The sequence below is a fragment of the Protopterus annectens genome, chromosome 2.part1, assembly GCF_019279795.1.
Source record: "Protopterus annectens isolate FY-2018-M chromosome 2.part1, PAN1.0, whole genome shotgun sequence".
NCBI classification, from domain to species: Eukaryota; Metazoa; Chordata; order Ceratodontiformes; family Protopteridae; genus Protopterus; species Protopterus annectens.
This window is the reverse complement of record NC_056729.1, coordinates 466,691,008-466,715,979: the sequence shown is the minus strand read 5'-3', so window position 1 is coordinate 466,715,979 and position 24,972 is coordinate 466,691,008.

The window sequence follows — 24,972 nt, the reverse complement described above, 5'->3', positions numbered from 1 at the left end:
GAAGGGTAATAACTTTTTCCCATGAAAGTGTTCCTTTGAGGAGCTGCTATTAGAGGGCACTAGATGGTATTAGTAAATACTGAAGTACCTACAAATGGTACTTTTGCCTTAACATGATTACATATCCAATCAATAATCATTTCTAGCTGTTCTTGGACAGCAAATGGGGTCTGACAGATGTAACCCACATTTAACTTATTAGTTTCACTAAAGATAACTGCTAATGAATTTGGCCAGTTGAATAAGAGGAAATACAATCTCCACGGAGAGCTGCAGTAAGTAAGTATACCACCACCTTTGTATTTTAATTTTTCTTGCTGATAACAGAACCATTTGAATGGCTTACATATTCTAGAATAAAATGCTGAGATTCTCAATATTGCCAGTACTTCAAGACCAAATTGACTTCACAGGATCATAGGAGGTTACTAGGCTATCGACCCAGAGGTAATTTCAAGTCTAGCCTTTTCATCCCAATGTAATACAGTAGATACTCTAGTCAATACCTAGGACTGTATTTAGTAATGACTGCCCATGTCCAGGAGGGTTGTGGATGCTTTCCCCTGTTAAGAATTTACAGTGCCCCATCCGCTTATCCAGGTTTATTTTGAACAGTGTCATAGCAATGCTCTGCTTCACATGAACTGGCAGCCTATTCCAAAGATGTGGCAGTCATTGGGAGACAAATCTGTCCCTCCAGCATGTCCTATTCAAGTTGCAGGCCATATTTAGGTCCCTGGATTGGGTAGTTATAGTCCTGTTTGATTTACGCAGCAGATTCATTAGGTTTGGGTCAGAGATTGCTCTGTAAACTAGGCATAAGTCTTCCCTAAGAAGTCTATATGATACAGAGTATAGTGACAGGGACTTTAGTCAGTCTGTGTAAGGAAAGTGCCTTCTTTGTTAGAAACCTCTGAGATCTCTCCAATTGCTGCAGGTGCTTTGTATGATACATGCCAAAAGGAGCATTATACTCAATTATGGGCTTGATTAGTGATGAGTATGGAGGAGTTAAAACCTCCTTTTCTCTAGAAGTGATGCCTTTGCTAATCAAGTGTGCTATGTAGAAGGTTTTCCTTACTACAGTAGATACATGGCGATCGAAGTTAAAGTTGCAGTCTACTTGTGATCCCAGATCCCTTACCACTCCGTTGGTACATAGGGTATTGTTGTTAATTTGATACTGTGAAGGGACATTGTTTTTACCGAAGGGAATGATGATGTATTTCTTTGCATTCAGTTTGAGAATGTGACTAAGACACCAGTTGTTGGTCTACGTAAGACCCTCCTAAAATATCCTATCTATTGTAAGTTACAAGAGGATGTAATGTGATTGGGTGATGTATGTTTTAGGTTGTATATAAGTCAGGTGATTTTAAATTGTATCAGGTTCTGATGAAGTCCTCGAAGGGATGAAAGTGCTTAACTTTTAAGTTTTCTAATAAATAGCTGGAGTGCACTTTTGACCTGGACAGCGTGTGTTTTTTATGATAATTGAAGTCCCCCATGACCAGAATGTTTCTCAATGTTTGGATTAACTCTAGTTTAGTCAAGTAGGCCTCATACACATCATGATTCATGGAGAAGGATCTATAACTAGCTATGACTTGAATGGGGGTCTTACCCAGAGTAATCTGAACTTGGAGTAACTCCATGGAGCTGTCCATTCTAACTAGTCTGGAGGTGAATTTATCTGTAATACAGATAAAAACACTGCCTCCTTTGGTTCTCACATGTTCTTCTTGTGGTCTGAAGGTGTGCAAGACATTGTAGCCTTGCAAGGCTGGTACCCTCTGAAGCCTTGAACCAGGTTTCTGTGACTGCACAGACATCTACATCTTCTAGTGATAGACGTGCTTCCAGGGTGTGCAGTTTTTGGGTTAAGCTCCTAGCGTTTCGCAGCGTAACCCTTATTTTGTTATCATTTCCAATCTTCACGTCTGCAATTTTGTTTTTGAGACCTTGTGTAAAAAAAGCACTATGGGAGAGAGACGTGCCTTTGCCAGCAGCCGAAAGCATAGTGGTGCCAGGTGCAAACCATCTCTGGCAAAGCAACGAGGTTTGTCGACCATGTCATCCCAAGATAACAGAAACTGTATCCCCTTTGAATTACACCAAAACTAGGCCAATTATTGAAATCAATCAGTTTTTGTTTATACTGTGACATCATTCTAGGTGAGGGTAATATGCTGCTCAAGACTAGGGACATACCTGCCTGGGACACATACTCTTAGGGCTCAGTCATGTCTCTCTTCATATAGTCCAGTGAGGTATGTCATTCACTCTAACATGAGCTATCACAAAGTCATAATGGTACTTGTAGCTGAGAGACCTGAGCGCATGTGTGATCTGATGAATCCACCACACAGCAGGTGACTCTAACTTTCTCCTTATCTAACCTGGTGAGTGGGATATCAGTGTGTATCACTATGGAGTCCCCAGTGACAAGAAAAAAATGTTTTTGAGTGTTATGCCTTAAAGGGGCACTATCTCGTTTCTGAAATCAGGTTGGTAGCTGAGACACCGGTGTTGCTATGTGTCTTGGGTGCTGTGGGAACTGTGTTAGTTGTAGCAGTCTTATATTTTGGAGGTCTCTAGTGTTTCAGTAAGCTTTTTGAGAGAACTTCAATGTATGTAGATTTATGTGCTGGATGCATACTATGTGTATGAGTAGTGGTACTATGTCCCTGAGTAGTGGCGGGTAAGTTAACCTCTTCTGTGTTACTGTTTTGAGTATGAGAGAGCAGGAATTCAAGATTCTTGGTGTAGATACATCTCTCACACTCTGTAATAGAGTGAGTTGTTAGTAGAGGGTTGTCAGTGTACATGAGGCAGTTGCTACACTGCCTCAGGAGACCCAAGTTGACTAGGCTGGCTTGAGAAACAGGGGTAGTCCAACTGTCCATAATGTTAAGTTTGAAGAAGTGTTATCACAAAGGGGAAGCTTTCAGGACTAAGCTAGGAGGTGCTCTGTAGATGAGTATTTCTGATGGGGTTTTTGGTTGGTGATTTAATAAGTCACAGCTCACTAGCAATATTTCTTAGCCCAGAAATGTACCAAAGATGAGGACAACACTAATGTACTATGGCTGTAGCTCAGGGAAAAATTGTCAAAATTACCTATCTGGCTATGGCACACAATTGTGCAGCAATGCTCGGTGCTGAGTGATGTGCAAGTAAGCAGAAACGGTGCAGTGGTAGCATTGTCACCTCACAGCAAGAGATTCTCCGGTTCGATTCTCGGCTGCCTTCTGTGAGGAGTTTGCATGTCCTCCCTGCATTCATATGGGATTCCTCCAGGTGCTCCGGTTTCCTCCCATGTTAGAATGACATGCGTCTGGAGCATTTCTCACCAGGCCTCCACTGAAAATTGGCTTTGTTCCAAGTCAGACTTTCCTGGTTAACAAATGTTAAATAAATAAAAATTAAATATCAGAAACTAAAAACTTAAAAAAAAAACTCAAAAGAACTAATGAAGGTGCTTACTCCTAGCCCTATCACCCTTCACCAGACAGGTTCCAATCTGCACACTTCTCTCACAAAGGTGCAGAAGGGCCCCTTCCAGTCAAATATGGCTTGTAAAATGTGCTCAGAATATAACAGCTACTACAAACAGATCTAGATGCAGCAAACCTGTATCTGGACTATGCTACAGCTACTAGTTACATTAATTTAGACAGGAAACATTAAAATGTTTTAAACAGCAGAAAAACAGTAGTGAGACACTAAATAATATTTTAAACAGCTAAAAAACAGCAAGGAGACGCTAAAGAATGTTTTAAACAGCAATCAAATTAGCTATTTAAAAAAACTGCTTGGCAGGAAAACAGAACAGATGCTTTGCAAACAGTGAAAGTATCAACAATTACTTTGCAAACAGTGAAAATATCAGCAAAATACAATTTAACAGGCACAGTAAGGCAGACAAATGCAATACACACAGTGCAGTTTAGTTTACATTATTAAAAGCAGTATTAAATAGGCAGAGTACAATAAAAGGTGCAGTAAATAGTATCAAGCAAAAAACAGGCAACCAATGTTTTTTTTGGGAAGCTCAGAAACCACTAGTGATCTGGTATCTCAGCTCAGAGTTGTGGCTGGTGGCTCACCTCAGTTCAGCTTGGATCAAATAAGGAGAAACCTGCTCAAATGCAGGGCTTAAATGCCAGAAGCTAAAAACTTAAAAAAAAAAAAAAACCCAAAGAAGCAATGAGGGTGCTTACTCCAAGCCCTAGACCAATCACTCTTTACCAGATAGGTTCCATTCAGCACATTTCTCTCACAAGGTTGCCTGGCATATGGATAAGCTAAAAAAAGAGAGAGAGTAATGTACACCAGGGTGAAATCAGGAAACAAAAATCTACTTTAGGTACACTGGGATCTGCCATCCCAGTTATTCTTATTAGGGGTAATATATAATTATCAACCACAGGATGGGTAAGGCCAGTCTATAACCAAATGGGATGGGTTATTTCAAGTACAAAAAGGGAAATTTGATAGGCTTAAAATGGCTTACAAGGGCAGCTAGCCTAGTACTTACCTATGAACCTATACTGCAAACTATATTTATTTTATTTATTGTCTGTTAATTGGGTACTTGAAGTGGTCTGAAGATCATTTTCAGTCATAACACAGGCCAAATGGCAGTAGCACATTACAGTAACAATGTAGAATGATAACATGGTACATTCAACACTGTACAGTAATTGTGTTAATAACTATGTACATTAAACTACCATACAATACCACTTTGATAATTTTCAGTGCATACAATAAAAATTTGCAGGATGTCCTTTGTAGTTGAATTCCTTTATTCCCTCAATATTTGTAGGTGGTTGTGGTTTGAAATTTGTTTCATAAAGGGGGACAATAGCTTACACTAAGTTTATTGGTCAGGTTATTTGGCAGAATTATTACCCTAGCTATCTTTGTGGTGGTGGTGCTGCGGTAGCGTTGTCGCCTCACAGTTAGACGTTGCCTGTTCGATTCTCAGTTAGAGCGTCTTCTGTGTGGCGACATGCATGAATGGGTGTTCCTTTGTTGAAGGTTGTGCATTAGGCCTGGCAAGCCAGCACGTAAAAATCTACTGCCAATCATTAGTGGACCGGAGTTCCGCTGTGGCGACCCCTAACCGGGAAAAGCTGAAAGACACAAAAATTACCCTAGCTAACTTTGGGGGTAGATTGATCTTTCCAGTGAGAGGCAGCTGTATTCTACATTAAGGGATGGGTTTAGAGCATTTTCTTTTCAGCAGTTTGTAGAATAACAGTGTTTTTCAGTGACAGTAGGGCTATCATTGACAGTGCATAGTCTTGGAAGTAAGACATTTATAGGTTCATAGTTTTCTGGATACTTACTTGACTATTAATATGGGAGGATCTTAAGAAGCCTATCCTTACATTTCCATGGTAGTTTTAGCCTATTTATTTTGCATGCAAATAATCCAGAGAAGGGCAGAACAAGAATATGTTGGGACGGTTGCATATTTCCCCTGTCCATGAGGAGCAAGGGTGCTAAACCGAGGGTGAATTTGTGGTTACCCATTCAGTCATCCAAATTACATTTGAATAGAGGATGAGAAGTACTTAGCTTTATGTGGAGTGGAAGATGGTTCCATAGAAGAAGTATTCTCTGAGATTCAAACCTATCCTAATATGGTCTGTTGAAGCTATGTATGCAAGACAGAGGTCACCTCTCAGTAGCCTGTATGACACTGAGAAGATCAACAAATATTTTATATGGTCTGTACAGTCTTTAGGACCTTGATTTTTTTTCAGTGAGAAGGCATGATCATTCCAGTTGTGGCAAGTGTTTAGACAGGTTCATACTGAAAGGGACATTATCCTCAGTGATCAGCCTAATGAGTATTGAGTGCAGTGCAATGATTTCATCCTTGGACCTGGATGAAACACTCTCAGATATAAGGTGTGCAATGAAAAAGGATTTCCTTACAACAGTGGATATTTGCTAATCACAGGACAGCTCATTCTTGATGTAGGTTCCCAAATCCCTCACTGCAGTATCAGTCTTCAGGGGTGTATTGTCATTGTGATAGTTATAAGAGAAGTCATGTTTTCTGAAGGATATAGCTATATATTTTCTGGCATTTAATTTGTAGCAGTGGTTTTGAGACCAGCTATTTGTAAAGGAATAGGAGGATTGTGGTGTCCTCTGGGGAGTTTATGATGTCACCAAGTTTGGCAGTCATCTGTAAAACCTTGGCCAGCCACATACCCTTAACATTAAATAACTCTGACCTTAGAGAAATAAATACCAAAGAGGACTGGCCCAAAGACTGTGTCCTTTTGTGCATCACTAGTAGCAGGTCTTTTAGAAGAGATAGAACTGCAAACTCTAACTTCTAGTTTTGAGCCACTAAGCTATTCAATGAGTTACATATGGACTGACATTTAGCTGGGAGAGTTTTTCTGTGATAGCTGAGTGTGGGGTGGTGTTAATTACCTTTACAGGGTCTAGATATGGGGTGTGCACTGTTTTGTCTTTGTCCATTGCTTCAGTAACTTTTGCAAAGAAGTCAACCAGGTTAAGTAAGCGGGACCTCCTCTTGACAAATCTGAACTGGAATGGGATATATGTCTGCAGGTTTCATATATCCTTATTTTTAATTCCATAATTATGCTTTTCTTAACCTTACAGATAAGACTGGTCAGACTTGTAGGTCTATAATTACCTGGGTTTTCTGAAGTCCCAAAGGAATGACTGTTGCTGTCCTCGATTCATCCAGCACAAAGCCTATTTTGAGGATCATATTAAATAGCTTCTGTATGGGATCAGACAAGTCATATGTTAGGATAACCAGCAGGCAGCCTGGTATGTTATCTGGCCCCAAAGAGGTAGTGTTCTTGGCCTTAGATAGCACTTTGAACACTTGTTCTTGAGATGTAGGGGTGTGTAGGTGTGGGTATACAATCTGAAAATACTGAATGGGAGAGTCGTAAGAAGCTTGAGCTACATTTGCCCACTCTCAGTGTAACTATGTCCTCTGAGTCTGAGTATGTGTTATCTTTTACTATTAACTCTGGACAGTGCTGTGGATTGTTTCTGAGATTTGTAACTTAGCTAAAGAAGGCTTTGTGATTATCCTTCACCTGGGCAGCTATTTATGCCTCACATCTAGCTTTGGATAATTTGATCAGGGTCCAGGGTTTCATGTTTAGGTTACCAATAGCAGTTTTGACATCTTGTGCTTTATTTGTTTGCATTCAATGACCTTTTTCCTTTTATTATAGAGTCTGTTTATATTTGGGTTCCATCACATGAGTTTATTTTTGAATTTGGCATTGTATTTACTTCTGAAGGGGACAGAGGCACCTTTGCAGTTATTTAGATGTACACAGAGCAGTGGGGGTCATCAAGATGGAAGGGGGTTATGAATTTAGCCAGATCATCACTCAATTTTAGTAGATACACCTTTGTACATTTATTGTAACAGGTTTCCTTGCTTTAATGGTTTAGGAGATAAGAAAGCTTGTATACCACCTTTAGCTGGGTCACAGGTTTTTCTTTTTGTGTTTCAGTGGGTAAATGAAATGATAGCTTTTGATCTAGTATAAAGGCCTAGGAACCTTATTTATGGGTAATAATACATAATGGGGTGTCTGTGTGGTCTTTTATTACTGGAAAGTGGGAAGAGACAAGTCTTTACTAGGTTTTTACCAGCATGACAGTTGTTTTAGGGTATTAATATTAATATTCAGACCATTTCTACAAGTAGCTGTCATCCTTCTGTAGATTTTTTAAACACCTTTATTGAATTATCACTTAAGATATAGGCAAACATACACTTACTGTATATAAAAGAAAAAACATATTAACACGTTCCCAGTTACATGCATTATACATCACATATGTTCTTTTGTATAGCTATCATCAGTCCATTATTACACAAATTACTCACTTCCTGCATTCCCTCAAACCTCACTCCTCCAGATTATTATTCTGCATGTATTGTTCTCACAATTTCCATTTATTTCTATGTAATTTGCTCCCACCAGTTTCTAAAGAACCCACTTCCAGTTCTTTTATCTCTGTTGCAATATTCAATACTTCAAATATAGTTGGTTTAGACTTTGAATTCCATTTTCTAGTAATTGTTTTTTTGGCAGCAACCAGAACTAAACTTAATAAGTCTTACCATGTCTAGGCAATTCAGATCCTGTATTCCAGTTCAAAAGAACAATTTCCTTACTGCTAGCCATTTGCTCACCCAATATTTCTGACAGAGTACTCTGTAAGGAATTTTTGATGTCTGCCAACTCATTACACTCTCAGAACATGTGTTTCCAGTTACCTCTTACTTCCCCATAAAACCTCCAACACTTGCCATCTACCTGAGGAAAGATTCTTTGGAGTCTGCTTAGAGTATAAAAATACCTATGCAAATACTTCCAAGTAAAAATCCTAAACCTTCTGGATTTTGTTGCGTACTTGGGAGGCATAAATATGTCTTCCCATTATTCCCTTGCAAATTGCTTATCCAATCCCCTCTTCTAAACTTTTCTAACCTCCTCTGACCGATTCTTATAGTTATCATACAATATGTTATATGCCTTACTAATTATTCATTTTTAACATCAGCTGTTCTAGCTTCCACTAAAAACTCTACCAGAGCAGGCCTTTTTGTTAGGATCCCTAATCCCTTTCTCTTTCCTACACTCTATCAGTCCCCGGTATCCCTGGTAAGGAAGGCAGTCTCTAGCCTACAGTACAAATGTCTTCTTGGCTTCTTTCCATTCTATAACTTTTTCCTCTAGTTATTTGCACCCAATACATTGGTTCTTTTGCCAGTTTTCTCCAGTAAATTCCAGCCTACTCTTGCCTATTCTCTGTATCCCTAATTGCAGTCATCCCTATCATCATAATCTCATTTCTTCATTCTCTTACTGTTTTTTTTCCTCAGAATACTTTCTGCTACTTTATGAATATAATATTGTTTCTCCCATTTTTAATTTCCCCAAATCTTTTGAGTTTCTAATACCATGATGGGAATGGACCCCATTCCTAAGTCAAAGTATTGTTAAAGTTCATGAACTTAGTATTGTTTCAATCTTTGATGTCAGCCAGAAGTGCTGTTTGCAGCACCCGCAATGTGCCCAGTAATGACTCCTTCTGCAATTTGGAGTTACATTTATCAATAACATATCTAAATATGATTGTAAATTCTTTTTTATAAGATCCATTGCTTCTACTACTATTGGAACTGTCTGGGTATTTTTCTTCCACATTGCTCTCGTTTCTGCCTGCAAATACTGATATTTTATGACTCTGTGCCTCTCTGTACGCAAGACTATAGTCACTAGGTGTAGCAATTTCAGTGATTAATGCTACTTTTGCCTTCTTTTCATGGACCACTATATTTGGTTTTCTCGCATCTGTTTTTAGAACTGTTGGTAGTGGGTGATCCCATGTGATGTAGACTTCATCATTTTCTATAATGTCTTGTGGCTCATATTTCCAGTGTTTTTTAACTACTTCAATAATATAATGTTTGCACAATCCCCAGTGTAACAGTCTTGAGACATTATTATGCCTTTCCATATACAGTCCTTCTGCCATTAGTATGTCACAACCAGCAACAAGGTCTGCAACTGTTTTTAGTTCTGTTTTACAAAACCTACATTTGTCTGTTTCTCCCACATGTTCAATGGACTTTGTAAACCAACATGTACGTAGTCCACTATCTTCTGCCGCCGATATTAACCTTTCATCTCTTGGTTTGAATTCACCTCTCTTTAACCATTCCTGCGGTCATTCCTGATCAACATGAAGTTCTCCAGGAGTATTCAGTACTTGCAGCTATATGCATTTTCCACATTTCTTGCCTTCTCATCTGGTCCTTCACCTTATATTCTTTCTTTTGTTTTTTTTTTGGCACATTCAGTTGCTGCTTGATTTTTATCTACTTTTGGTTTGATTTCCATTCTGGCTTGATGCCGATATGCTTCTCCTAAACTAAGCAGGGACGTCTTCTTACACTGTTCCTCCTCATGTTTAAGAACTTTCACTACATTTGGGTCTTGTGAAGTCAACAGATATGTGTGCAGTCCCATGATTGCAGATCTATACATGTAATCAATTTTGTGAAGGCCCATACCTCCTTTAGAACGTGGGCTATATAATCTTGGTATGCACTGATTTTTATAAATCATTTGATGAGCATGAAGCATCCTTTTTGTTTTCCTGTTTAACCTGTTCAGCACATTTTGGGGCCAATCAATCACTCCAAAACTGTAAGTTAAAGACAAGAAGAGCAAATTGGTTTATAGCTTGGACTTTATTCCTAGCTGTCAATGCTGTTTTTAATATTAATTTATGCCTTTTTGTATTAATTTAAGCCTTCTAAAATATTCCTTACTGAGTTGTATTTGCATTTGGTCATGTTTTATTGCTGACCCTTCATCAATTCCAAATATTTATACACTCCCTCTTGCCCAAGTTCTTTTATATCACATTCCTGTCCCAAACTGATGTTTTCTTGGTGCTGCAGTTTTCCTGCTTTAAAGGTCACTTTTGCACATTTATCAAGACCAAATGACATTCTTATATCATCTGAAAAAGTTTTGACCACTTGCATTTGTGCTTTCAGTTTTTCATCTGATTAACTATACAATTTTAAATCATCTACAAAAAGAAGACGAGAAGTTGTTACACTTTGTTGTTTTCTAGGAGCCAAATTATAGCCATGGCCTAATCTGCTAAGTAGACAGTTTAATGGGTTAAGGGCAAGACAGAATAGCAGCAGTGACAGGAGGTCACCTTGGAATATCCCCCCTTTGAAAATTTTATACATACAATAATAATTTGTTCTTTATCATGGCTTAATTGCAAAGTGGCTTGCCACTGTTTCATGATCACTGTAATGTAATTGATCAGTGTAGGGTGTGTCATATACATTTTTAAGCACTCTTTTATCCATGAATGTGGGATACTGTCAAATGTTTTTTTGTAGTCAATCCATGCCAAACTTAATTTCATCCTCTTTTTTGCAGTTCTCCATTATGACTTTGTTTAGCAGCAAATGATCCTTTGTTCGATATGACTTTCTTTTATTATCCTTTTTGTTCTATTGCCATGATTGGATTTTCTTCTAAATTACTATAAAGTCTGTCGGCATCGATTCTGGTGTATAATTTATACATCAACGGAAGGCAAGCTATTGGTTTATATTTTTTAGGATAACTTGCAGGTTCACTCTTACGTAGGAGCATTGTTTTTCCTGTTGTTGACCAGCTTGGTGTCTGGAGTGTGCATATAAATAGTTCTTACTCATGGCTAAATCTTCATATAAAGATGCAAATACTTTTAGCCAGAAGTTAGTTAATGCATCTGGGCCTGGGGTTTTCCAATTGAAGGCTTTTCTTAACTTTATTTAAATCACTCTGGCCATTACTTCATCCCATTTCAGATCCCATACATTTGAACGTCATATTCTTTCTTTTACTTTTTCTGTCCATTTAGTATCTTTGTTATGTTCCAAAGGATCTTCATAGATATTTATCCAATGTATCTATTTTTTCTTTTTTGGGTGGTCTTTCATATCCTTTTGCCTTGTTTCCCAATTCTCTGCAGAACTTGTTGGGGTCATCAATAAACTGCTTATGTTGTACTTTTCCTTTATCTGTATATCTTCTAAGTTTTTTCTGCCTGTGTTGAGATTTGGCCGTTGTTACTCTCCTTAAGGATTTTCATCCAAAATCCCACTCTCTTCTTGTTTTTTGAATTTTCCTCCATTTCATCATCATCATCATCATCATCCCTTCCCATTTGACTCTTGCCATCTTCCCTTCCCAGATAAATTCCTTCAAATCTTTATTAACTATTGTCCACAACTTCTCTGGTTGATAAAAATATGCCTGACTTATATGTAAAACTAAAGGGACTAAAAACCTTTTCATTGCTTGTATCTTGCTATCCATATCCATAAACAAGAGCTTCCAGTTTTTCAGTTGTTGTATTATCTTTTCTTTAGTCTCTTCCCACATATCCTTAGCTGCCATAATAGAAACCTTTTATTCCATACCCCTAAATACTTCATTTTATCGTGTCCCCATAAATATGTGTATCACTGAACCAATTCATGTGAGGGTACATAATTTACAGCTATAGCCTTTGTTTTACCTTCATTAATTTTATATCCCAAAAAGACTTGAAACTGTCTAAAAATGTTCCACAACACTGAGATGTCCTTTTTTGATTTTATAAATTACAAACTAATATCATCTACAAATAAAGCCAACTTTTCTTAATTACCATACCAGTTATATCCTTGAATTTCTGAGTCCCTTATTTTCTTTGCCAATGGCTATAAATATAAAGCAAATAAAGGGGAAAGAGGACACTCCTGCATGGTTCCTTTGTTCAGACACAACTTACAAACTCAGGCAGGAACCTTTCTACTTTAGTTCTTGTCTCCAATCCCTCATATATCTTCTTAATTAACCTTGGTATTATATCAGCCAAAACCAAAAAGTACAAAGATCACATAAACAAACCAATTAGTAAAAATTGCAAGAAAAACCTAGCCAAGCTAGAGTTTTCACTGTGTGATACTTTAATGGTTGTGGACATCAGCTGTGTGTAAAGACCATGTGTTTCTGAAGTATAGCCAAACAATCCACTTATGTTGTGCTGACGAGGTCATAAGAAGGCTGAAACATGCATGTCCACAGCTAGTGGGGTTTGGCTTCATTGGCCTGAATGTATCCACAATGACTTCAAAAGATAAAGTAAAAAGTCACGGACATTCAGAAGTCAAATAGCTGAAAGCCTTGATGTCCTTAAGGGGTCATTTGCATATATCCCATGGGCCTCTATTACATATGGTTTAAGGTATCACACAGTGAAAACTTTAGCTTGGCTAGTTTTTTATTGTAGTTTGTATTATTGTATCAGAGAATACAAATGCTTCCATTGCCCTACTCATAAAATTCCAGCTTCTGTTGAATGTTTTCTCTCCATCAACACCTACCAACAACAGAAGTATTTTCTTACATTCTGCTTCACTCTGGATCATCATTGTTCTATTAATGTTTTCAAATGTTTGCCTCCCCTCTATCAATTTAGCAATACCTTTGGTATTATTTTAGCTTTTATAGATAAACACTTTATAATTATAGTTTATAATTGAAATGGGTCTATATGAAGCTGGGTCTGATGGGTCTTTAACATATTTGGGTATTGGCCACCACAGCTTTCTTCTAGGATGTTGCTGCTTCCCCTCATTTTAAAATACTGTTAAACAAGACCTTCCAGATCTTTATCATATTATTTCCTCTTAGCTTTCACACTTCTACAGGAATACCATCTGTTCATGTAGACTTTCCTGCAGATTGATTATACATCACTGCTTTGATTTCATCACCTCCTATCTTAACTGTTAATTGTTGAGCCTCTTCTACTTCTAACATTGGAATAATTAAGTCTTCCATAAATGTTTCCATCTGTGCTCTTTCTTGATTTCCACATTTCTATGCTTATACAAGTTTTCATAAAATTTCCAAAATATCTCTAATACCTCTATAAGGTGTCTGGTTATTTTTCTTGTTATACATGCATGCATACATACATATATACATACATGCATACCAACATTTCAAGTATGGGCATTAATGCTCTTCCAACCTGCCAAGATACCAAAATAGCTGTTCCCATAATAAGTGTTCAGGCTGTTCTTATAAATATCTAAACTAGTGTTTGCTTAATGTAATTTGGTAGTCTGTTCCATGCATCAGCTGCTCTCTTAGAGAACTAATTAGTACACTTCTCATTCCTATAGAATCTTCTACATAGGTTGTCTGATGATTCTCTACTACTTTTTGATCACCCCAAACATTGCCAGTGATAGCTGTCTCTAAATGTCCCATATACCTGAATAAGATCTACTCTTAAATATCTAAATGAGACACTGTAAAAGTTTAGATATTTTGGTCTTTCATAATAAATTACATTTTCACATCAATGGATGCCCTTGGGATATTTCCTCTGTACTCTTTCCAGTTTACTTATACTTGGTTTTCTTATAAGGTTTCCATATTGTTATTCCATACTCACGTCCAAGTCTAATGTAATTAACAAAAAATTTTTTCATCATTTCTGATTTCCTAGACTTGATAAATCTTTTTATACAACCTATAGTTGTATAACTATCATTATACAACGACCCCCCATTAATATTCCAAAACATGCATGCTGATTGGTCAGCGTGCATGTTGTAAATCAGACTTATACTAATGGAAAAAGGTCTGGTTGCCTGGACTTTTTCCATTAGTATGTCTTTTTTTTTTGTTGGACAGCAATGGAGAACGGAAGAGCTCTGTTGCTGTTATCTCGCTATGTTAAACATGTTTAACATAGTGAGATATCTTAAAAAAAAGCAACAGAGATCTTCCTTTCTCCATTGCTTTTTTTAAAGCTGTCTTGCTATGTTAAACTCATTTAACATAGCGAGACAGCTTTAAAAAAAGCAACGGAGAAAGGAAAATCTCTGTTGCTTTTTTTAAAGCTGTCTCGTTATGCTAAACTCTTTTAACATAGCGAGACACATTTTTAAAAGCAACGGAGATCTTCCTTTCTCTGTTGCTTCCACACATAGTTCTGATGTAACCATATGCATGCACAATACATTAGAACTGCCGCAGAATACTGGACATCTGTGGAAGGGCAGCAAGGAGGCATTATACAATGCCATTATTTAAGAAAAATATTTTTTCTTAAATAATGTCATTGTATAATAGCAATAACCCACTTCTGGGTGTTGGTAATGCTGGATTTACCCATGGTTGTCTTTGCTTGGCCACTCAGGCTTCGCCCTCATGACCAAACCACACCAAACATGGGTAAATCCAGCATTACCCACACACAGGCATGAGTTATTGCTTAATTAACCAATTGGTTGATACGATTAGATTAACTCAAAGGTGGATTTACCCATATACCCAGGTCCTTAAATTAATCTACAGTTTCAGTCACTGTGTCCTGTATTAAATATTCACCTTTCAGTTTTATGTCTCCCAAATCCCATATACGTAGTTTTTGATGTATTTATCAGTATATTATTTTCCTGTGCCCAGATGGTCAACTTAGTCAAGTTCTTTGGCACATGCCCTGTCTGTAACACATGTAATCATTTTACCCAGTTTCAAGTCATCTGCATACAGACTGTAAAACATCTCAGATGAAAAATATAGGTCTGAAAGATACAATTTAAACAAGTCTGCCCCCCCCCAGCTATTACAGTGTTCCAATACTTGTCTCTTTTCCCCATTTACCATAAACACTGTTCATACCTCTCAGTGTGCATACTGTTTTCTGCTTTACTTCTATGATGATTGCAGACATTTGTATTTGATTTAATACTTTTATTTCAAATTTTATAGCACAAGCACTGCTAGACATTTGCTAAAGAAAGCAGTACAGTCTCATACTGAAAACAGACTTTGCATTATAATGTCTCACTCTTTAAACTCACATTTATTATAACAGTACTGACACCCACATTCAGAGAAAATGCATCTGGCCAGTTGTTGATAAAGTTTACCTTTGGACTGTTTTAAAATCATAGGCCCCTTGTATACTTTATCTCCCAGACCCATTATTAGACTTATCAAGGGCAGCAGAACTTGTCAAAGATTTGGGATGCATGGCTAGGCTTAAAAAGGCCCTTGTGGTTGTTAGCCTAGTAAACACCTATGAACCTATGAATACATTTTTAGAACCATGCATACATGCAAGAGTTCTTTGATTCACCTTCCTGATTGTATTAAATTATATTCCTTGTATAATACATCATCACTTGTTAGAGCACATTTTAAAGTTATAGTTTTAGAACATTTTTCCAGTAAGCAATGGGATGAAACATATGAACAAATAATGAGAAAACTGCCCAGTTCAGTACCTTTCAACCATAAAAGGCCACTCAAACTTTTGTCATTGCAATCCACTAATCAGTCAATATGCATAATCTCTGCAGAAGTAAAAGCCACCTGAATAATTTCACACTAAAGAGATATGTACATAACAAAGAGGTTGCTGTTAGCAAACAACTTTGTATTTCAGTGTTTCATCTTCAGATTTAGTGCCTGCTGCCCTTGAAGAATAAATTGCCTATGTTACATAAAAAATAGGGAGTGGATAGCAAACTGATAACAGGTTCATAGTTACTAGATCTCATACAAAGGAGGACATGCTCAGGACTGGAGCACCCCCCCTCCCTAAAGTACAACCCAGTATCAGCAATCTATCAATATGCTGTGGAATAGAACCCACAGCCTTCTGCATCAAAAGCAAATATGGGTACTAACAGTGCTTTTCAGTTCTATAGCACAATAGTGATATTTTCTAAACAAAACAGGCGCACATCGTAAACTGACTTAGTATGATCAGCAGTAAACTTCTCTTCCAGTGAAGCTCACAATTCCTTGAAAATCCACTTGAAACTCAATTCCCTGAAAAATGCACTTTAAACTCATTTCCTTGAAAATGCACATGAAACTCTGTTCTTTGAAAAATACAGCTTGGTAGTTGGGGTAGAGGATTTAGGCTATTGTTTCCTGTAACTAAGGTGCAGGATTTGAGCCAGAGTAAATAACTAAACACCTGCTCTCCCTAAATAGGGGATATCACACACACACACACACACACACACACACACACACACACACACACACACACACACACACACACACACACACTCACTCACCTACCTACCATACCTTTCCTTTTAATGCAAGAAATCTGGACAAAATCTAAAATTATGGGGGACAAAGGACCAAAAATAGGGACAGATTTTAGATATTACTTTCATGAAATTAGAAAGTTGCTTGAATATCACAATTCATGTCAGTATGCATTTTTCTAAAGGATACAAGGTCTGAAACTCAAATGTCTGTCATTATTTAGTAACATGATTTTCCAAAATTATAAGGCAAAAATCTGGACAGCTGAGAGTTATGCATGCTACCTACCTCTTACTTACATATACACACCTACCGATCTACTTCTTATACACACACACACGCACACACACACACACACACACACACACACACACACACACACACACACACACACACACACACACACACACACACACACACACACACACACACACCTACTTATTTATCTCTTGTATATACGCACACACACACACACACACACACACACACACACACACACACACACACACACACACATAGCTGCATTGGTGCAGCGGTTAGCATTGTCGCCTCACAGCAAGAGGTTCTCCCATTTGATTCTTGGCTGGAGAGCCTTCTGTGTGGAGTCAACATGTCCTCCCCACAGTCGAGTGATATTAAAGACATGCAGGTAGGTGTGAGTGTGAATCGGCATGCCTTCTTTGAAGGTTGGGCATTGGGCTGGCAACTTGACACCATAAAAAAAAATCCACTGCCAATCTTAAGTGGACTGGAGTTCCACTGTGGCAACCTCCAACTGGGAAATGCCAAAAAGTCATAAAGTATATATATATATATATATATATACACACACACACACACACACACACACACACACACACACACACACACACACACACACACACACACACACACACACACACCTTACCTATCTGCCTCTTAAGCACACACACACACACACACACACACACACACACACACACACACACACACACACACACACACACACACACACACACACACACACACACACACACCTATCTACCTCTTATACACATACACACACACACACACACCTATCACACTCTCTCTCACACACACACACACACACACACACACACACACACACACACACACACACACACACACACACACACACACACACACACACACACACCTTTTACTTGTCCATCCATGATCCACAGTCCAAATGTCTTCCTGTATTCAAATTCCACCCACGTGGAAGATGATGATGTAAACAGGTTGCACACAAGCAACAGGTATATGCGAATGGACACAAAGGGGATTATTAAAGAAGCACACCCTTAAAAAATAAGTCCCCCCTTTTTTTAATTAAAAAAATTAACCCCCTGGCCAGTGGGCCCTAGGCAACTGCCTTGGTTGCCTAGTGTTGGATCCAGCTCTGGCTGTATGGTAGTTGCCATATCCTGTTTGTAAGCCATGCAACTATACATCTTATCAAGAGTACATCAATACCTAGTTGTTATAATTTATTGATCAGTGTTTTGTGTATGACCTTGTCAAATCTTGAAGTTAAATCTATATGAATTACATCACAGCACAATTTTTCATTCATAGCTGTAATTATATTGTTATAGAACTTCATGTTACAGGTGGCAATATATCTATTTTCAACAGATGCATGCTGATACATGGTTTCAAGTCCCAACCTATCCAATTCTGAAAATAATGTATCCAGTATTAATTTCTCCATTATTTTAACACAACATGAAAGTAGACTTAAGGGTCTACATGACTCTGGGTTTGTCTTACTCCCCTTTCCCTTAAAGACAGGTTTAATAAGTGCATGTCCCCAATCTTGAGGAATCTCTCCATATTTATAGCACCTAGCAAATAATAGATATAATGGTGCTGTAAATTCTTGCTGAAGTGTTTTTGGTTCATTATTGCTAATTCCACCTCCTCCCTGTGCTTTGTTTGGATCCAATTTGTATAGCTCTTTTTCAATTTGATTTCAGTATCTGAGGTTACCCAGATGTCACTAGGACAATTTATCACCTCCTTTGTGGAGCCAAACTGTTTTGCATAAGATTTTGTAAATGTATCTATAATCTGTTGTGTCTGAGAATAAATTTTAGAATCTACGCACAGTTTATAAATTTGTATGTCTTTACTCCTTCCACATCTTATGTATCTATAAAATGGCTTGTTATTATGCTCAATACCTTTATATAAATTGACCTAGTCTCACACTATGCTTAATGTGTTTGTCATAGGTTCATAGGTTCATAGGTTCATACTAGGCTATCTGCCCGAGGGCATTTACAAGCCTAGCCCATAGTTTTGTGGCTTACGCCACCCCTTTAGTATGGGGAACTATACCCATTATTTTGCTGTGCCTCTGTTGAGCAGTGACACTGAGGTAATCCCTGGGGTATATCTGCGATCTCCCATCCATTGGTCAAGATTTCTCTTGAACAAGGCCAGCAAGGTGCTCTGCCTCACATATACCGGGATTTTATTCCACAGCATAGGGAGTCTTTGGGTGATGAATCTATCCCTCCAGCGCATCCTATTAATAGCCGTGTCGAGGTTTAAGTCTCCGCCCTTGTGGCTCTGACGGATCTAGATTTTTTGAGGTGAAGCATATTCATCAAATCTGGGTTTGACATGGCCTTGTATGTTAGGCAAAGGTCACCTCTGAGCAAGCAGTGCGACTGAATAGAGCTGGAGTTCTTTCAGTCGGGCAGCATAGGACAGATGTTTGAGACCCTTTATCCTTTTGGTGAGGAACTTTTGTGGCCTCTCCAGCTGCTGCAAGTGTCGGGTCAGATACATTCCGAATGGGGCATTGTACTCAATCATTGGTCTGATGAGTGATGAGTATAGGGAGACTATGACCTCCCTTGATCTAGATGAGAATCCTTCATGATAAGGTGGGCAATGTAGAAGGTCTTCCTAACTACTTTAGCTACATGGGTGTCGAATGACAGACTACTATCAACCTGGGTCCCCAGGTCCCTGATAACTTCTTCTATGCTCAGTGGATTGCCACCTATTTGGTAGCTAGGGGTAACCTTGTTTTTCCCGAAGGGTATGACTATGCATTTTTGGCATTTAACTTTAGGCCATGGCTCTGGCACCAGTTATCCGTTTCTGTGAGACCCTTCTGAAGGATATCTGTGTCAGATGTGTTTTCTACTATGGCCCAGTTTGCAGTCATCTGCAAACTTTGTCAGCCATAACCCTCCTGTGTTTGCTTGTACTGAAAAGTAGATGCCAAACAAGAGTGGACCCAGGACTGAGCCCTGTGGTACACCACTTGTGACAGGCTTTGAGTCTGACATGGCGCCAGCAACTCTGACCCTGTGGGTTCTGTCACTCAGCCAGTTTGCAACCCATCTTGTGATGTATGGGTTAACATTTAAGCTGATGAGTTTTTCAATGATACCCGAGTGGGGTATTGTATCGAAGGCCTTCGCCAGATCGAGGTAGGCTGTATGGACTGCCTTTCCTCATCAATGGCTTTGGTGACTGTTTCAAAAGTCAACCAAGTTTAGAAGGCATGATCTGCCTTTGACAAAGCCAAACTGGGATGGATCCAAAGTCTGCAAATTCCCTATGTCTTTATTTATGAGGTCCATTATGATCCTCTCCATGGCTTTGCAGATAAGGCTTGTCAAGCTAATGGGCCGGTAATTTCCAGGGTCGGTGGAGGCACCGCCTTTGTGAAGTGGGACCACAGTTGCAGTGCGCCACTCCTGGTAACGTATCCAGAGGTAAGACTATGATTAAACAGCTGTCCTAGCTGTGGGTTTAATTCCTCATTGAATGGAGCACACAGCCGGGGACACCATCAGGTCCCATGGATGCTGTGTTTTTGCTTTGGAGAGAGCAGTTCTCACTTGGGCGTTGGAGATGTTTGGGGGGCTGCAATCGCTTGGTATAGCTATCTCTCCTTTTGGGGGGGAGGGGGGGGAGAAGTTTGCACTGAACCTGTCAGCCAGTATGTTGGCAATGTCTGTAGGATCAGTAATCTTCACATCATTTTGAACTAGTTCTGAGCATATCTGGGAGGTTCCTCCCAGGTTTCTAACATAGCTAAAGAAGGCCTTATGATTGTCTTTTGAGTCTTTAGCTATTTTTCTCTCAAAATTTGCTTTGGATGATTTTATGAGAGCTCTTAGTTTTTTACTTATAGTGATCAAGGGTGTCTTACCTTTTAAGGATTTTGCTCTATCTTGTAGTAGCTTCCTCCTTTTGTTGTAGAGTTTGTTTATGGCTGGGGTCCACCAGACTGGACGCTTGCCTTTGGTACAAAGAGTCTTTGTTTTGCTTGGGATTGCCTTATCCATGCAGCTTGTTTATTTATTATTATTATTATTGTCCAGCTTGTTTATTTCATTTTTCAAAGCTGTAGTTCAATGTCCTTTCCATTTCTTATATTTTTTGTCTCTCACCTTAATCAGATATCTTGTTCTTATGGAAATATAGTCCCCTGATGTTGTATGCCTAGATCCTGGTGTTAAACATTTTTTTTTAATTTTCTTGCACTCAATTTTTCTTTCAAAGCTCTCCACATTCCTTCTGCAGTTTTTTCTACTGAATGCATCAATTCAATTAGTTTTACATAGTGACTGTTTAGCTAAATAATCTGTAATTATTCTTCTGTGCATTGGTTTAGATTTCAGTTTGGCAGAATTATCTAGCAACAAATTAACCTTTATAACACCATGTTCACTGCACATCAATGCTGGTAAAACTTGGCATGAAATAGCAATAATTTCTTAGGAACACAGACAATGTCTAGTGTGTTCCATTCCCTTGTAGTTTTTTTTTAAATCTGAAGCAATTGTTGTTCCTGAGCATATGTTGTGAATAATTTCCTTACTGATGTTGAAATAATATTATACAATGACCCCCCATTAAAATTCCAAAACGAGCACGCTGATTGGACAGCATGCACGTTGTAAATTAGACTTATACTAATGGAAAAATGTCCGGTCGCTCGGACTTTTTCCATTAGTATAAGTCTTTTTTTTACAGCAACAGAGAATGCAAGATCTCCATTGCTTTTTAGACACTGTCTCGCTATGTTAAAGGAGTTTAACATAGCAAGACAGCTTTAAAAAAAGTAATGGAGATCTTCCTTTCTCTGTTGTTTTTTAAAGCTGTCTTGCTATGTTAAATGGGTTTAACATAGCAAGACAGCTTTAAAAAAAGCAACAGAGATTCTCTGTTGCTTTTTTTAAAGCTGCCTCGCCATGTTAAACTCCTTTAACATAGCGAGACACTTTGTAAAAAGCAACGGAGATATTGCTTTCTCCGTTGCTTCCACCCACAGCTCTGATGTACCGCGTAAGCATATGCATGCACAGTACATCAGAACTGCCACAGAATACCAGACAGCTGTGGAAGGGCAGCAAGGAGGCATTATACAATGCCATTATTTAAGAAAAGTAAGTATTTTTTTTCTAAAATAATGTAATTGTATAATAGCAATAACACACTTCTGAGTGTGGGTAATGCTGGATTTACCCACAGTTGTCTTTGTTTGGCCACTCGGGCTTCGCCCTCATGACCAAACCACACCAACGGTGGGTAAATCCAGCATTACCCACACCCAGGCATATTATTCCAGTATGTTTCTGGTAAATTTAAGTCCATATCCACTGTTATTCTTCCCTCCTGTTTCATGTAAAAAATGTATAACTTCTCTAGGCTATCAGCACTTGACTTTGGTGGTCTATACACTCCAACAATTGTTATATGTTCCAGGGTTGATTTTGTTGTCACAGTTACTAAGTCTATAGTATTGGTGTTATCAGTGAACATGTAATAATCACAGGTCACATATTGATCTTTAATTCCTATTGTAACATCTCCACCAGATTTTTTTGTTAGAATATCTGCTACAGTAAAAACATTTATACCCTGACAGAACTGGTTTCCAATCATTGTTCTTTAACCATGGTTCACAAACAATAATAACATCAATCTTGTGGGAACATAGCAAATATACCAATAAAAAATGTTATTATTAGTGCTCCTAGCATTAACAACCATCAGAGATGAATCAAATGCAGCAATCTGTGAACTTTTTGACCTGGCAAAAATCCTCTGTAGTGGTTGTTAAATATTGTAAAATATCTGCTGCAAAAATTCCCTTCCCTGATCTTGATGAATGCATGCCATCCTGTATGAACACATGTGGTCAAAATTAGGCTCGGATGCTCTACACATTTCTATTTTTTAAAACGGGACATTTTTTCATGTAGGTATTTACCCAAACAATATTTTCATTCTAGTGACCTGTACAAGCTATACTTTCTAAGAGGGCTGTAAGTTCCCAACTAACAATCAAAGAGTCCTTGTGGATGTGATAATTTGTATCGACATGAATAAAGTGTACTTCCTTACTTTAAGGCATTCTAAGGCTTGTCTCACATCTTCTGTTTTTGCTCCTGTCACCCATAACACTATTCAATGTTTATTATCTTCTTTGCAAATGTAAGTATCACATCCTCTAATAAATAAATCTTCAATTACAAGAATATCTTTTCTGACCAGATCTGAAGAATTTTCAACTTCTAATTCAATAATATCGTCTCTATCCATTGTTAGAAAGGAATGATCATCCCCATTAGTCTTATTAACCACACTGTTTTCATTGTGCATTGCATTTGCAAGCATACAATTCTCATCCAGCTGACTTTATACATATACAGCTTGAGCCTTATTGGCAACAGCAATATTTCTCATCTTTTTTTAAAGATCTTATCTTTTTTAAAGCTTTTGACATGGTGAATCACCAAATTCTCATTACCATAATAAAATCCCTATCACTTGATACATCCTCCATAAAGTGGTTCCAGTCCTACCTAGACAATAGACAGCAGGCAGTACTATGGCACAAGTCTCTCTCTACCCACTTACCAGTCAACCTCGGTGTCCCCCAAGGATCCATCCTTGGACCTCTACTTTTTTTCCATTTTTATCAATGACCTCCACCTAGCCATCCCTCAAGCCTCATGTATACAATATGCAGAGGATTCCACACTTATATGCTCAGCCTCATCCTCTTCAGACCTCCTATACCTTACCCAACAAGTCTTCAACACAGTAGAGAAATGGTTCACTCATAGATGCCTTCTCTTAAACCCCAAAAAGACTAAACTCCTTCTTTTCTCTCCCACTAGTAAATTTCCCCCATTGGATTTCTCAGTCACTTCTATCAACAAAACTATTATATCCCCTGAAGCTACCACTAAACTATTAGGAGTCACCATTGACAATAAACTAAACTTTGATATACATATAAACAATACTATAAAATCTGTTAATAAAAAATTAGGCTCCCTGTATCAGATTAAGTCTTTTCTTCTACCCTCTGCTCGTACAACAATAGCACACACACATCTAATATCTCCTCTTCTATATGCCTCACCTATCTTTACTAAGCTATCTAAAAATAACCTCAGCAAACTGGAAAGGTCCTATAATAACATCACCAGATTTGCCACAGGAAACCCATTTCGAACCCATCATTGCCTCAATTTAAAACAGCTAGGCTGGCTTGAACTACAGAACCTAATCAATTTCCATCAACTAACTATAGCTCACAACCCCCTTTACACACCATCCAAAACACCTGCTCTATCCACACTAATCACTCCCTACAAAAACATAGATTCCCTAAGATCTTCACATAAACTCATAGCAAATTCTACCAAAACAAACAACAAGGCCGGTGACTCTCTTTTTTCTAATACAGTAGGGAAAGCCTGGAATCTTCTACCAAATGATATTTCTACACTTCCCTCACTGTCCAGTTTCAAAAACAATCTGAAAGTATATCTCAAATCTCACTGGCTATGTCATTGCTCCAAACCTGACTAGCTCTATAGTCACCCTATACTCTGATCTTCCCCTTCTTTCCCTTCAGAAAAAAAAAAAAAAAGTTTTTTTGTTTTTTGGGATATTAACTGCATCTACTGTTAAGATTGGATTCTATACTGACAATTTACTTAGAAGTGTTATAATTATCCTGTAATTCAGTCTGTTTTATGCTTTTTTTTGTATTGTTTTGTTTATATGTTTCATTCATAGAAATTAGTTAAATTAACTGTATTTACCTAGGAGCTTTTCTCCCCGGGCCTCTACTGAAAATGGACATGTATCCAGTTAGACTAGCCCGGTAAACAAATGTAAAATAAATAAATAAATAAAAAATTTTCTTACAGTAATGTTCTTCAATCCTTCCACATTCAATTTTGATTTCTTCATTTTCACCTGCCCTTTGCTTCTTTTGAAAAAA